The sequence below is a fragment of the Scardinius erythrophthalmus genome, assembly GCF_964197995.2.
Source record: "Scardinius erythrophthalmus genome assembly, chromosome: 23".
Lineage (NCBI taxonomy): Eukaryota > Metazoa > Chordata > Actinopteri > Cypriniformes > Leuciscidae > Scardinius > Scardinius erythrophthalmus.
The window spans coordinates 25,286,210-25,301,173 of NC_138243.1; the positions used below are offsets into that span (position 1 = coordinate 25,286,210).

General features: G+C 36.4%; 1 pseudogene across 1 annotated transcript; it reads right to left on the minus strand.

Annotated features, from left to right (window-relative positions):
- Window positions 1-2,798: 2,798 nt before the first annotated feature.
- Window positions 2,799-3,842, minus strand: LOC308683470 (trace amine-associated receptor 13c-like; annotated as a pseudogene). Its single transcript has one exon. The product of its transcript is annotated as a trace amine-associated receptor 13c-like (transcript).
- Window positions 3,843-14,964: the final 11,122 nt, after the last annotated feature.

Sequence of the window (14,964 nt, forward strand, 5' to 3'; positions counted from 1 at the left end):
GGCCTACCTTATTAATAAAGCATACTTTATAGAGGCAAACAGATTGCATCATATTATGAACAACACCCATAGAAAACCATTATAAACCGCTTAACGTGCAATCGTATGCGTTGCATGTTCAATAAGGTGTATTGGCTACTGAGTTTAAATATCATCGTCTTACTGCATTGACGTTAAGCTTTTTCTTTATAATTTGCTCTATGGGAGGACAAGAGCCTATATGAACGCGACGCGCGGCGTTTCATGTTAATGGCATTTCCCTTCCTGAGCCTGTTAAAAAGAAAAAGCTTAACATGAAATTCTGCAGTTGCGTTTAACTTTGCATGTGTATGGGAGAGCAACCGGTCCGAGAGCTCAGTGAAGTTAGTTCTGGGTTTGATCAGCATATAGAGAGATATCAAACCATAGAGAGAGTGGCTCTGGGTTTGATATTCGCTGCATTTTATAAAGGGACCATCTGCAAATTCCACTCACAATCAAAAAACTATAAACGTCCAGTCATTCATTCAAATGAATACTTCCAAGGTTATAGTAAATGCCTAGTGGGCAGACTGACTTAGCCTACTGTATGTCCAGCCAATATCCTGATTGAACAGTAGGCTACGATTTTTTTAATTACTGCAAATTGTTTTTCTATTAATGTTCCAAAGGTTGTAGTACGTTTCTAGTGAGAGTCAGGTGAAATTTTGCATTATTCACCTGTAGTAAGTCACCAAAAACCCGTTTGGTTAATTACAGTAATTTTTGAATAAAATAATAATTGTTTACTGTAAATAGGCTACATGAAGGGAAGTATTGTCCAAATTTTACTTGCAAGTCAGTCTTACAGGAACCTTCTACAAGCTTTGGGAATTTGAAAATGTCTGTTTTTAAATATTAAAAGTAATTTGAATTAAAACAAATTATACGTTTTTACGCAGTTAGTGAAATTGGCAGATGTTCCCTTGTGCATCACGAGCTGTGCTTAGCGCGTCAAAGCATTCTCATGTATAAATATGCAGCTATACACACTTAGGGCCAGTTGATTTTCAATTAATACTACCTATTTCATGTCGATATACAATATTGTTAAAACTCATCGTGCTATAGGCTAGTAAGACTATATAACAAATGGCTTAAGGGTCAAGGGAAAACAAATGTAGCCTACTGCGAAAATCGTCTTTAACATTTAAAAACAGACATTTTCAAATTCCAAAGCTTGTAGGCCTACTATGTGTAGTCAAATAAAAGTAATATGAACGCAACTGCGAAATTTCAAGGTTTTTTTTAACAGGAAGGAAAATGCCATTAACGCGAAACGCCAAGCGTCGCGGTCATGTAGGCACTTGTAGGCTATGCTATAGTTTTCCTCCCACAGAGCATATTATAAAGAAAAAGCTTAACGTCAATGCAGTATCGACTCAGAAACGAGTCAATAAATGCACGTGTGTCACCTAATCCACAAATACACATCTTACTTGTTGCATGCACAAATTCTGGCCTACATTAATACAAAACAGAAGTCTGTGAAAATTTCCATCAAAGAGAATGTTGATTAAATATTCTGAGGAGTTATGATGTGAGATATGAGAATAATAATTGTTATGCTATAACCCTTGTGTGGTGTTCATATTTTTGTTACTCAGCCAGTGTTCGTGGGTCTGGTGGACCCGCTACATTTTTGGGTTTTTAATTCAACACAATCAAAAATATTATGTTAAAATACTCAACATATGTTTACTTCATCCCAATTACAAGCAATATAAACAGCATATATGGTTAATATTTTCTCTTTACCTTTGTTAGATCACATTTAAGAATTGCAACCTCGTGTGGGAATGGCAGGAGTAGAAACACAAAACTCACTCTTGCACTCTTTCACACTTACACACAATCTCTCTCTCACACGCACGCACACACACACATTCATGCACACACATACACACACCCACAACACACACACAGACACACACAACACACACACCCACAACACACACGCACACACACATGCACACACACACACACACAAGCACACACACACAAACACAAACTGTGATTTCTAATCCTGGAACCGTGTTTGAGAACTTTGAGAGCCTTGGTGGAAGAGTGGGGTAATATCTCACAGCAAGAACTGGCCAGTTTGCTGCAGTCCATGAGGATGAGATGCTCTGTGGTTGCTCAGCTTCTGGCTACACCAGATATTGTTTCATTTCTGTTCGTTAAATGTCTGTGAAACTTGTTTGGTTTATGTCTTGTTCATACCAATATTTATACATTAAGATTTTTTTTTTCCAAGCATACAATGAAAAAGTGTACAGTATGTACAACATAAAACAATAATTGAAAAAACACTGATGATCCAACAAATAAAATTCACCGCTGCTTGAAAAGGAGTGGGCTGAAGTTTAACACAAGATATTTTCTGAAAGTTAGAGGACATCACTTTTTTTTTTACAGTTGTTTACTGTCCTTTTTTTTTTTGTCATTATGTTTTTGATCTTTAATAACACAGATGCAACATGACTGATGCAAGTGCATGAAGCGCATAATATCTCCCTTTACCATTTATTCCAGTACATTTATGCTGCTTGCTCAGTTTATTTAATAAGCTAATTTAATAAGATTTATGAACATTTATGAAATTAACATGAACTTAATTTCAATGTGAGTGGAAATAAGTTTAATTATTAAAATTGAACATCAAATGCATCAAACTTACCCTCTGAAATAAGCTACATACTAAGATACATGTAGTGTAAATTACAAATATAAATCATACAAAGATAATCATATCCTTTATAAGGGACAGCTTTAACAGTTTAATTAATATTGACCAGAGAGGATGCTGGCTGAAATATTTTCAGAGTTAGGATGTGTTTAACTGTCTTTTTAAACCAGGGATAAAATAAAGCATAGACCAGAGGATTCAGACCTGAGTTTGTGTACAAGACCCATGTCAATAGATTTATGGTTGTGGAAGAGATTACTGCTATAGAACAGATATAGTATGGAATAAAGCAAAGCAGATAAACTGTCACAATGATTCCTAATGTCATTGCAGCTTTACTCTCAGATTTCCTCCTCACTGATCCTTCAGTTACACATTTACCACCCTTCATCAGAGAGTTTATAACTTTCACTTGCTGATGTGCAACATAAAAAATCCTCAAATATAAAGTTATGATTAGGGTACATGGAAAAATAAAAGACATGAACAGATCAATGACTCCCCAGGCAAAACCCATCATAACAGAACACTCTCCATAACACATGTCTGTTCTGAGTGAAGTGTCTAAAATTCCATTATTAATTACAATTGTAGCATTATAAGTTGAAAAACAAACCCAGCTCAGACAGATGCTTATTAAAGTTTTAGTTGTGGTTATTTTCTGTGGGTACTGTAAAGGGTGACACACAGCCATATAACGATCAACAGCAATTAATACTAAATTACTGAGAGATGCTGAGAAGACCAATCCAAGGATTATCATAAACAGTTTACAGAAAGTGTCTCCAAAGTACCAACACGTCTCAATCAGTCTGGTGGCATCTATGGGCATGACAAGTCCCATAAGCAGGTCGGCCACAGCCAGAGAGAGAATAATCAGGTTTGTTGGAGTGTGAAGCTTCTTGAAGTGAGAGATGGAGATGATCACCAGCAGGTTCAGAAACACAGTCCATGCTGACAGCAATGATACAAACACATACATGATATTGTATTCATATTTAGAGCGTATTCCCTTGATACATGATGAGTTGATGGCAGGAAAGCAGTATTGAGTCTCATGATCCTCTGTCTCATAGGCCATGAGTGAGTCTCCTCCTGTTAGGAGTTTGTTCTGCTCTCCTTACTGTCCTTTCATTTATATAGTCTGAATCAGACAGCCCACCCATCTCCCTGCCCACTGATGATGTAACATATAAGTATTTTTTATTATTCATTTTTTTTTTTTATCTTTTTTTTCTCTCCTCCCTCCGTCGTCTCTGCCCTGGCCTGATCTTCAAAAACATTCCCTCTGCTTTAGGGCCCTAACCTAACATTACCATAAAGGCCTACCTGAAGTATTGCGAGAACCACTGATAGTTCACACGATATTGCAGGGGGAAATCATAATATATACAATCACAAATATATAAGAGTCCACAGAAGCCTTATAAACCATTTCTCTTTATGCTCTTTCTCAATTGAAAATTACCTCTACGCATAGGAATAGGAACATTGTGTAGGCTAATTAATTTATTTTCCAATATCCAAATATGATACTAGATCCCACAGGGAAAAGGGCTTCTATTTGTGACGTGCTGTCTTTGCATTTAAACATTGCACATTTTAAACAGGACACGCATTAGCTGAATAAATGTTATGCCAATACAAACAGGAGTCCAATAATAGCATAACGAATCACTTATTCTAAAAATAATATAAAGTATAAGTTCCGAATCCGACATAATGAGGGCTGTGTTAAAGGGTTAGTTCACCCAAAAATGAAAATTATGTCATTAATGACTCACCCTCATGTCGTTCCAAGCCCGTAAGACCTCCATTCATCTTCGGAACACAGTTTAAGATATTTTAGATTTAGTCCGAGAGCTTTCTGTTCCTCCATTAAAGTCAATGGACGTGTCACTGTTCACGTCCAGAAAGGCAATACAGACATCATCAAAGTAGTCCATGTGACATCAGTGGCTCAATCTTAAGTTTATCAAGCGTCGAGAATACTTTTTGTGCGCAAAAACAAACAAAAATAACGATTTTATTCCACTATTCATTTCCTTCTCTCTGGGCCTCGTAGTGTTTTTTGACACGTCCATTGACTTTAATGGAGGAACAGAAAGCTCTCGGACTAAATCTAAAATATCTTAAACTGTGTTCCGAAGATGAACGGAGGTCTTACGGGCTTGGAACGACATGAGGGTGAGTCATTAATGACATAATTTTCATTTTTGGGTGAACTAACCCTTTAAGAGTAAAATGTCTGTCATTTAACGAATTTTAAAAGCAGGTATGGATAATAAAAAATGCTTTTTTACAAAAAAAAATAAATAAAAAAAAAATAAACTTAGTCCGTCAATTTTCATTTTACAATGATCTTCTCTCTCTGTGTGCGTGCATCGTGTTTGTGAGAGAGCTCACGCTGCACTGATAAAATATCACTGATACTGATATTTTATTATTTGCATGACTGAATGATGTCTTCCTCTTTTCTGAGTGACCATGAATAACTTAACGGAGTATTTTAAGATAATCCATGCGATCTGTGTGATCATCGAATCCATAAGATTAAGTTAACTCAACAATCAACTTTCCACATCGACCCCAGGCCGTTTACCTTCAGGAGTCAGAAGTACCGCGACCACTGTACTGTCCTCGCTTATTTCGGGAATCTTTATTGGTGTTGATTTTCTGGCACTTTTTAATGATAGGCCTTACGCATCTGTCAATCACCTTGCTTGCTATTTGGGGAAGGAACCCAGCGCTATGATTGGTCGAACTCTTCTTCTTTTGCTGTCGCTTGATTTGAGGACTGCGCGTGCACAGAGGCGTCACCAGGTTTTTGCGTAGTTTAGAGTGACAAATCGTACCAGCGTACTTTGAAGTCAAAATGCGTATCCGCTACGCAAAATGCATACAGGTTGGCAGGTCTGCAAAACATAATGCACACAAACGTGTCCCTGCTTGATATACAACCACCAATGAACATAATCGGTTTTGATGAGAAAAAAAAAAAAACACAGCTAACGCTACCTGAGCTCTAAACCAGGTAGAGTCTCCTGGGCTTTGAGTTGAAAACGTTGATTATGTCATAATAATCCGAGCTGTCAATAAGTTCTCTTTCAAAAGACAGAAGTGCAAAGTTGTTGTTCAGGCGTCCAGTCAGCATGATCTCAGGCGCGTTTGGCTCCTGTTTACTGCTTTCGGTCCGAAAGTTTCGGAGCTAACGCGGTGTTGCGTGATAGCATCACTGGACTGACACGTGATATGCCTACATAATATTTTTCTTTTGTTGCTATTTTTCGTAGCTACTGTACATAAATGTCCTCAGGAAACTATTAAAATGAAATTATTTACTAATTCATTATTATTATTATTAAAATGAAAAATCTTTAATTTAATAGTTTTTATTAATCTGACTGGGTGGGCCACCGGTCAATCTGGGTGGCCCACCCACCCATAAATCCGCGCCTGCTATAAAGCCTCCTGTTAGTTCACTGATCCATTACATTCCAATAACAATGGTTTAGTTACACTGTAAAGGGTCCATACAATCCAATTCAGCAAAGTATTTAGTCCATAACACATTTATATATCAGTAAACATTCACGGAATGTAGTAGTAGCATTTCAAGTTAGCCGACAGAGCTGTCACAACTTTGACGCATTCTGTGACGAAACTACACCTCACATGTAAATATTACCAGAGCCCGTCTACGGAGAGCCTACCCACTCCCTATTAAAGGAGAACTCCGGTCAATTTTAACATTGAGCTCATTTTTTGTACATTTGGAGTGCTGTCAGTACAGAGAACAACTACAAAAATAGTAGTCGATTGTCGAGTTCACGCGCGTGATCATAGGTACTAAACCTATGCGCGTGAACTCGACAATCGATTACTATCATTGTCGATATACTATCACCATCATACAAACATCATTTTTATTCATATCTTTCACATCTACTGCAGTCAGATTAACCCGCGTTCACCCCGAAGGAATCACTCACATGACCTGTGCACTTGTAATGACACATAAAGGATGTTAAGAGGCTAAAAGCAGGTTTAAAACTTGCCCCATTGAAGTCAACAGGGTGCAAATTTAAAAAACAGGATAACACGGTGTAGGCAACACCGATTTTTGTCGTTGTTCTCTGTATTGACAGCACTCCAAATGTACAAAAAAAATAGCTCATGAGCTTCCGGAGTTCTCCTTTAAGTCCTATTGTACCGAGTTTTGGTTGTAGTTCCACCAGAGTTCCACTGGGGGCGATCGTCCATGAGTGCAGCAGAATGAATGGGAGTCTTTGGGGCTAGACGGCTAAATGTGTCTCTTTCACCCGATTGCCGTTGAGAAATGTCAGATTTGATTGTAGGTTTTGCAAGTTCAACATGGGTTATAGGTCGAAAGTTGAATGAACGAGTACTTAAGTCCTTTTGATTTCTTACAGGTTGAGTTGTTGTTGCCCATAACACGCTAGCATTCTGCTAATGAAAGCTGATTGGTCAGTGAAAGACTGATTACGACCAGAGATACAGCTTGATGGCATCGTGTCATCCGAAGCGGGACCAGAAACAAACAAAACAAAAAACGGCGTGCAAGGGGGTTTTCCAGGCAGCATTAGCCAGCCAGCGTGCAGTATGGGGAATGGTCCCTCCTTCTCTTTGAGGGACATTTGTCTGCTCCAGTTGGATCAGAGTTCACAAATGACTGGCTTATCTGATAGCTAATGAACTATGGAATGCCAAAGCTGACTTTATTATAAATAAATAAATAAATAAATACATAAATAAATATATGAAGAAATGTAAAAAAGCAAAAATACATAAATAAATACATAAATAAATATGCAAAGAAATGTAAAAAGTACAAATAAATGAGTATTGATACTTTTATTTCCTTATTTATGTATAATTGTATTTTTCACACATTTTTTTATTTTTATTTATGCATTTATACATTTATTTATTTCCACATTTATTTGTTTTTATGTCTACATTTATTTATTTTCACATTTATTTATTTCTACATTTATTTATTTATCTACATATTTATCTACATATTCTACATATATGTTCTGCCCTTTATCTCAAACACCTTGCTTGAGTATGCGGTCAGATAACGCCTCCCAAAGACAACAGACACAGGGATTGTTACCAAGGTTTACTGCTGCCCAAGGAATAACGTAAAACTAAAAAAAAATACTAAATACAGAATTCTAAATGTACAGAGTCAATTACATGTTTGCATAAGCACAACAAAGGCTTTTACATTGCATATAGTTAGCATCAACTATAACAGAAACAGATTGTGCATTCACGAAACAAAGAAAACTAAATTTACATCTGGTATATAAGATATAACAATTAAATATGCATAGGAATTATAATGTAGCAACATCTACATACCGAAAGTGCCTTCAAAACAACTTAAATAAAGGAGCAATAGTAGCCATGACCGCATGCTCTTCTTTGCTGCTGGGCTCACATTTGTGATGACATCATGTAAGGACATTAACAATATTATATGCAATACCCTACTTTGAACAGATGGTGTCACTTTACTACAACTTTTATATCAAATAAATGCAGAATGTTCATAGAACAGCACACCACATTTATTTATTTCGACATTTCTCTGTCCGTATGCTAATGAGGAGGACGTGTTTTACCTCAGACATCATAATCAAGCTCAGAGTGGCAGTGCTGAAGCTTTGAGGCCACAGTGACACCTTGTGGTGTGAGCAAACGAAACGCAAGAGGTGTGCGGACAATATCAGATTTTAAGTCATGTAATATCACCCTAACTGTATGTAGGGTAGGCTATAAGGTTAACACACATAGCACACATGAACAGAAACTGCACTTCAACGGGTCTGATAGCAGACACTTGGACGTGGAAGCGCATGAAAGTATCAACTATTAATAACAATGTAAATGTGGTGGATAGGGCTGATAAGAGCTTGCGTTTGGCTTGCGTTTATTGTCGATGAGACTCGCACACCAGCGCAGAACGCGGAGAGAAACCAGCGCACATTTTACTGACTCCGTCCTACGCAAGCATATTGATCAATGAGTTTGAAACGCAACTCAATACACAGTTTACATTCGCGTTTCCTAATTTTGTATGCATAACAGGTGACAATTCAAATGCTTAAAACACAACCCATATCATTGATGCTGCTCTTACATACTGATTAATCACAAGTCATCAATTTGGAATTATTCTTAAATCAAACAAAAGGGTCTCATGTAAATGCAGCTAGTGAGCCACGCATCTAACCCTAATCCTAACCCTAACCAAAACACAATTTATAAAAAAGTTATGTTAATTTTTAAAAACATATGTTTCTAATAACTAGAGAGAGCTGGGGTGTGGTGTGTGCAGTTAATGCTGTACAACAAAACAAATTATCATCAAGTTATGTTTACCACAGGCTTTATTTTACTGATAAATTGAAGATCCTCATTATAAAAACCCCATAGGAAAATCTCGAAGGAACCAGTGGTGATTTACTCTTCTGGGTTTTGAAGTCACACCTGAAACATGATTAAAAAACACATGAACAGAGATACCAAGAAAAAAACGTTGATCATTGGATTTTAATTCATACTACATCTCAGAAAACAGACCTCAAGTTACCAGACTGGACCAAATCTAACATTTATTTATACATGATCAAAGGTCCAAAGATCAAAAGTCTTTCTTGGCATCTTTGTTTATGTAGGCCCTATGTATGTTTATTTATGTTTATCATGCGCTTCCATGTCCAAGTGTCTGCTATCAGACCCGTTGAAGTGCAGTTTCTGTTCATGTGTGCTATGTGTGTTAACCCTATAGCCTACCCTACATACAGTTAGGGTGATATTACATGACTTAAAATGTGATATTGTCCACACACCTCTTGCGTTTCGTTTGGTCACACCACAAGGTGTCACTGTGGCCTCAAAGCTTCAGCACTGCCACTCTGAGCTCGATTGCTGATGTCTGAGGTAAAACCCGCCCCCCTCATTAGCATACGGACAAAGAAATGTAGAAATAAATAAATGTAGAAATAAATAAATGTAGAAATAAATAAATGTGAAAATAAATAAATGTAGACATAAAAACATATATACTTAAATAAATGTGGAAATAAATAAATGTATAAATAAAAAAAAATGTGTGAAAAAATACAATTATACATAAATAAGGAAATAAAAGTATAAATACTCATTTATTTGTACTTTTTACATTTCTTTGTATATTTATTTATGTTTTTTTTTGTTTTGTTTTTTACATTTCTTCGTATATTTATTTATGTATTTATTTATTTATTTATTTATAATAAAGTCAGCTTTGGCAATCCATAATGAACTTCTGAAAAGATTGATATGCAGTTTTAGTGTGAGGAATCAAGTTTAACACATCGACCACAGAAAACCTTGCGGCAAAGTTTCATGGTGACCAGCGCGTCCGTGCGTATTACTGTGTAACTCGGCATATAGTGTAGCAAATGGCATATAGTGACCCTTGGAGATATACTTTTAGGATGGGGAGACATCACTCTCGACAAGTAAGTGTTTTATTATATTATATAAAATATTTTACTTGTATACTGAGTATACTGACGCATTTGTGTTTTAAGATGGTCATGCTAACTTCTATTGTGTGTTTGCTTGCTCGTCGACGAGCTTATGTGTGTTTGGTGTTATGAGCGCTCTTGAGCTGTTATGAGGTGCAAATGTATGTTTGTGTCCCTGTGTGTCTTTATCCACGGGTTTATACGCGCTATATATGTGTGTGTGTGTGTGTGTGTGTGTGTGTGTGTGTGTGTGTGTGTGTGTGTGTGTGTGTGTGTGTGTGTGTATAAAATAGTTGAATACATAAAATATGTAAATTATTTCTTTCTTTGCTTTTTTTATATCACAGACAATCATCTGACATTTAACAGGATGAAGACTGGGAGTTGGTCAGCAGAAAGCCATATGATGGACATCAAGAGAGGAGCCCCATCCTTCACCTTCCTAGAGAGGTTCAATAACCAAAGAAAAACCTAAACATAAATTTGTAAATAGTTTTATATAATTATATAGTGTAAACTAGACTAATATTAAAAAAATATATATTTTAATACCATAGCACTTGTTTTGTATCGTTATTCAGTTTCAAGAATTGCAAAAAAAAAAAAAAACACTATAATGTGTTTATGCTTCAGTTACTATGTGTCAGCAATTATTGACAGTGAATCTGTATAATGAATAGAATAGCTCTAAGTGTAACCTTTCATTAGAGCCCAAAATTATGACTACAATAAAGCATTCAAGAATAGCAGCATGTTATATGTCTGTGGTTACGAAGTGTCATTTGGAGTCTCCAAGTGGCCTTTTTTTGGGAAGCGCCTACACATAAACTTAGATAAACATGTGTAAAACACTCATTATCTAAGGTATTGTTATCAACTTTTAAATTGGGCTTGGTAAGGATTCATGCTGTGATCCCACTGTGTTTTCCAGCTAATACCTCCCAGCTGTAGTTATCTGCAGGCATCCTTTTACAAAAAAAGATTTAGGCAGAAATGTTTTCCCCCTTTTGTAGTGTGTTCAAAGTTCTATTACTATTACTTATTATTTGTATGGAGAGAGAATTGTGTCTTTATTACATGCAAGAAAATAAATGATCTGAGATAGAAAAAAAAGTTTGAGAGAAAAAGTTTTCACACTGACAAAAAAGCATTTTATGAGAGAAAAAAAAAATATTTGAAAGAAAAAGTTTTCATACCAATAGCAAAAAATAATAATATTTGAGACTAAAAAAAGTTTTGAGAGAAAGTATTTTCTCAGAACAAAAAAAAAATATATATATATAAATTAGATTTTTTTTATTATTTCTGAGAAAAAAAATCTCTCTCAAAATACTTTGAAAAAAACTCTCATTTATATATATTTTTGCCATCAGTGTAAAAACATTTTCCCTAAAAAAAAAAGTGTTTCTCTCAAAACGCTTTTCTTTGCTCTCGATGCAATTTCTTGCTCTCGTGTCAGGATTCTGCTTTGACTGTGAGAATTGTGTAATGGGCGGGGCCAGTCGTGTGAGCATCGTCTTGTCTTGGGGGTCGAACTGAATCATTATACCATTGTTCGGTTCACCGGCATAGATGCCGCCTCTGCTAGTTGAGCAAGGACACTCCAATGTTTGGGCAAGATGATTCACAGTGATCATACGCCTGGTTCAGATTACAAGAATTTTGTGTCTGTTACGATAGTCACGGTGTCAGATTACACGATTTTGACTCCTAAAACCTTGTCATGTCGTGGATGGACAAGAAATATGTCAGGCTACACGTTGCTTTCCGACCAGTCACCGCGAGCCGTCTCGCACACACACGCACTCACTCAAATACACACAGACACTCACTGTGCTCGCTCGCTCGCTCGCTCATTCACACACACACACTCACTCACTCACTCATGCACTGATGCACACACATTCGCTCACTCGCACACACACAATTGCTCTCGCACACACACACACACACACACACACACACACTCACACTCACTCACTGTCGCTCACTCGCGCACACACACACACACACACACACACACACACACACACACACACACACACTCGCTGTTGCACTCACTCTGACTCACATAGTCACTCTTGGCGGAACGATCGGAACCGAGCAAGGACCGTTATGCCGGGGTTTCACCTGGAAAGCTCAATAGAAATCTGGCACTCTGTTGAACGAAGTTAAACTGAGAGAGCGTGACGTTCACAGACACCAGAATGAACGAGCTTACAATAACGTTCATCAGGCAGTAATGCAGTATGCTACTTTCAGTTCACGTTCACCCAAAAGAACTATCGTTCAATGAACCGTTCAGGCACAACAATAGTGCTCAATAGCATCTGAGATACAGATGCTAAACACATGAATAAAAATAATTTTAGGTTATAGTTACGTTATAGGTTCAAACAGGAAATGTATCATATTGACCTTAAAACAAAATAGTTTATTCTGAGTCAGAGTAAAACTGTACAGGAGGTTGTATATTATATGAACTACGGCTGGGCCTGGGCGATATATCGGATGACGTTGTTATGCGCCTTTCGTCAGTAAAGCCTGTTCCTTGATTAATAGTAAATCGCCATCTCCTGCTTTCAGATGAAGCGGCATTAATACAGAGCCGTAGTTCACTGACAAGCTGAGCAATATCGCATTAATTATCGCAGGCAATACGTCTCCGTGATCTAAGATCACCATGAATCATCTTACCCAAACATTGGAGTGTCTGAGCTCAACTACTAAGGCAGAGGCGGCATCTATGCCGGTCAGTGTTGCCAGATTGGAAATGTCCAAGTATCGTACCAGAAGCTCAAAATTATCGTATTTGGAAGAAAATTATCGTACACGAGTCAACGACATGAAGGTTGTTCAGTTCTGATTCGGGAGTATAGATAAAAGCCCGCCCGCACTTACAATTGATTGGTTGGGTCCTTACACCTTACATGCGCTTCGTGAGGCACACTAGCACACACGCAAGGTCTCTCGCTCACTCTCTCTACACGTTCTTTCCCCGGTAGACGTAGAATCCACAGCTAGATCAATGAGAAGCCCTATGATTACAATGACCATCATTTTGTCACACAGTTCTGAAATTATCGTACATTATAGGATTTTTTCCATTATTGATCGTACATCGTACAGAGGTCAAAATTATCGTACAAATACGATAATTATCGTACATCTGGCAACATTCGACTCCCAAGACAAGACGATGCTCACCCGACATGAGAGCAAGAAATTGCATCGAGAGGAAAGAAAAGCGTTTTGAGAGAAACACTTTTTTTTAGAGAAAATGTTTTCACACTGATAACAAAAAATATATATTTGAGGTTTTTTTTTTTTCAAAGTATCTTGAGAGAAATTTTTTCTCTGAAACAATAATGAAAAAAAAATAAAAATAAAATTTATATATATATATATTTGTTCTGAGAAAATACTTTCTCTCAAAACTTTTTTTAGTCTGAAATATTATTTTTTGCTATTGGTATTTTTTGCTATAAACCTTTTCTCTCAATTTTTTTTTTCTCTCATAAAATGCTTTTTTTGCTATCAGTGAGATAACTTTTTCTCTCAAACTTTTTTTTCTCTCTCAGATCATTTATTTTCTTGCATGTAATAAAGACACAATTCTCTCTCCATACCTATGCCTTTTTAGGCGTTTTAGGGCAAATTTTACAGGAATTCTGAGGTTAACCAAGATTTTTTTTTTCTTAAAACATTTAAAAAACTGGACGTTTTGAAAGTTCAGAAAACATTACGAAATAATGTTCACAACATTCTTAAAATTATATAATGGAATAAATGGTTCTAACGTTCACATAAACCAGAAAAAAAAAAACATTCTTAATACAAAAAAGGGGGGGGGGGGTGTTAAACGTTTAAAAAACCTTCAGAAATAATGTTTTCATAACTTAATGAGTATTTTAGCAAAACAATCTAAGAACATATTTTTTTTTTTAGCTTGGTCATTAATGAGCTGACGAGATGAATCAGGTGTGTTTGATTGGAGAGACATCTAAACTGTGCAGAGCTGGCCTGCTCCAGGATCAGGTTTGGGAACCACTCTTCTATATGACTGTCCTTTTTTTGTCATTAGCTGCGTCCAAAATCACATACTTCTCTACTGTATAGTAGACAAAAAACAGTATGCGACAAAAGCTGTATGTCCAAATTCACAGTACTGATAAAAGCGTATAGGCAAAAAAGTACCTACTATATAAAATGACCTACTACTTCTAGCGATATTCTGGTGTGTATATGATACTACAGTATATAGAACTGCAATATAGTACTTTTTTAGCATCCCTGAAGTAATTACTCAAATTAAAAATAAGTACCTACTCAAGAGAGTATGTGATTTTGGACACAGCCATTGTGTTTTTCCTCAATGATAACACAGATTAAACATCACTGATGAAAGCATAAAGTAAAAGCATACTATCTATCTTTTTCATTATTCCAGATTTATGCTGTTTACTCAGTTCACTTAATGACCCAATGCAACATAATTCAATAATGCAACATTTTGTCACTTAAATTCAATGTGTGTCTAAAGAAGTTTACTTATTTATTCAAATCGGACAATATCTGCATTTGAGATTTAAACAGCAAACATACTCTATTAAATAAGCTATATACTGATACATGCTTTGAAAATTATAAAGTTAAATCATACAATGATAATTATATCTACCTTCATGAGTGACAGCTTTACCAGTTTAA